The sequence below is a fragment of the Equus przewalskii genome, chromosome 10, assembly GCF_037783145.1.
Source record: "Equus przewalskii isolate Varuska chromosome 10, EquPr2, whole genome shotgun sequence".
NCBI lineage: Eukaryota > Metazoa > Chordata > Mammalia > Perissodactyla > Equidae > Equus > Equus przewalskii.
Genome location: NC_091840.1, coordinates 51,659,617 through 51,662,735, shown reverse-complemented (window position 1 = coordinate 51,662,735; position 3,119 = coordinate 51,659,617).

Below are 3,119 nucleotides of genomic sequence, written 5' to 3'. Positions count from 1 at the left end.
AAGAATTGGCATGAACTCTTCTTTAAATGTTTGATAGAATTCACCCATGTTGAGAGGTTTCTGATTACCAACTCAATCTCCTTACTTATTAATGGTCTGTTCCGATTTTCTATTTCTTCATGATTCAGACTTGGTAGTTTGTATGTTTCCAGAAATTTATCCATTTCTTCTAGGTTGTCCAATTTTTTGGCATATAATTGTGCATTGTGGTCTCTTAGGATCCTTTGTATTTCTGTGGTATCAGTTGTAATGTCTAATCTTTCATTTTTAATTTTACTTATTTGAGTCCTCTCTCTTTTTCTTGGTGAGTCTAGCTGAAGATTTGTCAATTTTGTTGATCTTTTTAAAAAACTAGTTCTTAGTTTTGTTGATCTTTTTAAAAAATCAGTTCTTAGTTTTGTTGATCTTTTCTATTTTTCTGTTCTCGGTGTCACTTATTTCGGCTCTGATCTTTGTTATCTCTTTCCTTCTGCAAACTTTGGGCTTAGTTTATTCTTGTTTTTCTAATTCCTTTAGATGTAAAGTTAGGTTGTTTATTTAAGGTTTTTAAAGGTAGGCATTTATCACTATAAACTTCCCTCCTAGAACTGCTTTCGCTGCATCCCTTCAGTTTTGACATGTTGTGTTTCCATTTTTGTTTGTTTCAAGATATTTTTTGATTTTCCTTTTGATTTTTATCTGTGACCCATTGGTTATTCAGGAGTGTATTGCTTAATTTCCACATATTTGTGAACTTTCCAGTTTTCCTCCTGTTATTGATTTCTAGTTTCATACCACTATAGTCAGAAAAGATGCTTGGTAGAATTTCAGTCTTTTAAAATTTGCTAAAACTTGTTTTGTGACCTAACATATAATCTCTTCTGAAGAATGTTCCACGTGCGCTTGAGAAGGATTTGCATTCTGCTGCTGTTGAATGGAATGTTCTATATATGTCTGTTAGGTCTATTTGGTCTAAAGTATAATTCAAGCCCAGTGCTTCCTTATTGATTTTTCTGCCTGGGTGATCCACCCACTGTTGAAAGTGCGGCACTGAAGTCCTCTATTATTGTGGTATTGCCTATTACTTCCTTCAGATCTATTAGAATCTGTTTAATATATTTAGATGCTCTAATGTTGGGTGCACATATATTTACAATTGTTATATCTTCTTGATGAATTGATCTCTTTATCAATATAATGACCTTCTCTGTCCCTTGTTACAGTTTTTGACTTAAAGTCTATTTTGTCTAACATAAGTGTAGCTCCCCCTATTCTCTTTTGGTTTCCATTTGCGTGGAATATCTTTCTCCATCCCTTCACATTAGCCTATGAGTGTCCTTGAAGCAGAAGTGAGTCCCTTGTAGGCAGCACATAGTTGGGTCCTGCTTTTTTTAATCCATTCAGCCACTCTATGCCTTTTGTTTGGAGAATTTAATCCATTTACATTTAAAATAATTTTCATAGGTAAAAACTTAACTATTGTCATCTTCTTAATTGTTTTCTGGTTGTTCTTTTATTCCTTTCTTCTCTCTTGCTCTCTTCCTTTGTGAACTGATGACTTTCTGTAGCAGCCTACTTTGATTCTCTTATCTTTATCTTGTGTGTATCTACTATAGGATTTTGTTTTGTGGCTACCTTGAGGCTTACTTGAAACATCTTACAGACATAATAGTGTACTTTAAGCTGTTAACAACTTAACTTTGATCACATACAAAAAATCTACCCTTTTACTTCTGCCTCATTTTATGTTTTTGATGTCACAATTTACATCTTTGAATATTATGCCTCCATTAACAAATTTTAGCTATAGCCATTTTTAATACTTTTTGATTGGAGTTAACCTTTATTAGACTTAAATGCTGAACACACCACCATATTACAGTACTAGAGTATTCTAAATCTGATTATATACTTACCTTTACCAGTGTGTTGTGTGTTTTTATATGTTTTCATGTTATCAATTAGCGTCCTTTTGTTTCATCTTAAAGAATTCTTCTTAGCATTTCTAGTAAGGCAGATCTAGTGGTGATGAACTCTCTCAGGTTTTGTTTATTTGGGAAAGTCTTTATCTTGCCTTTATTAGCTTTGAAATCATTTGAGAGGCAGTGTGATGGAGTGGTTAAGAAGCAGACTCCAGACAACCCAAATTAGAAATCTTAGCCCTGCCACCTACTTAACGTGTGACTTCAGGCTAGGCACTCAACCTTCATGCTTCCATTTCCTCATCCCCAAAATGGAGATAATAATAGTACTGACCTTATAATGTTGTTATGTGGATTAAATGACATTACACAGAAAGCACTTAGAAGGCTAGTGACCTTCCTTCGATTTCATCAGAAGCTGCCACTGTGAGCCCTGGCTCCCCACCAGCCGCAGGAGGGAGGATGGCAGAGCCCAAGAAGTTGGCCTGAAACCAGAGCCTGTGATATTCCTGTGGGTTCTTGCTGGCTTGACTGGGCTGGAGTCATGACTATTGTCATAGCCAAGGGCCTAGACTGGGCAGCCTTGAATGGCACCTACCATGTTGGCAAACCCCTCTGAGTGCTGGTTGGCAGATCATTCAGCCCCAGGAAGCTGCTGTGTGAGTTACAGACAATGAGACCAAGAGTTTTACCTCCACTGTCAACAGGGTGTGCAGGTGAGGGTTTGGAGGTGGGTGGAAGGTGAGGAGGAGGTGGTGTGGGACTGCGAGCTCTGGCACCTGCCAGAGAAAGCGGGAGACTGTCATGGGTAGTTTACTCTCCCTCAGCTAGAGGAGTACACTCCTCTTTCTAAAATACCAGCACCCCCTAGTGGGAGCTAGTCTCCATTCACACTGCAGGGCTCACGACCTGGAGTCACTGAACTTAAAGGGGAAAAATATACATCTTAATTTTTCACTCACCTCCAACTGAAATTTAGCATTTCTTTTAATAATAAATATGTGCAACAAATCACAGTAGTGTCAACAAATAGTTACCTGTGACTTTGTCATCAACAAATTAACAAGTATTTTTATATCACATTCCAGTTGTTGCAGATAACTTGAAATATCATTTACGTTTATCACTACTTTGAAATTATGCCAGCTATTAGATCTGCCACTGGATCATGTTACTTACATTAATAAAGAAGTACAGGGGCCGGCCCGGTGGCGCAGC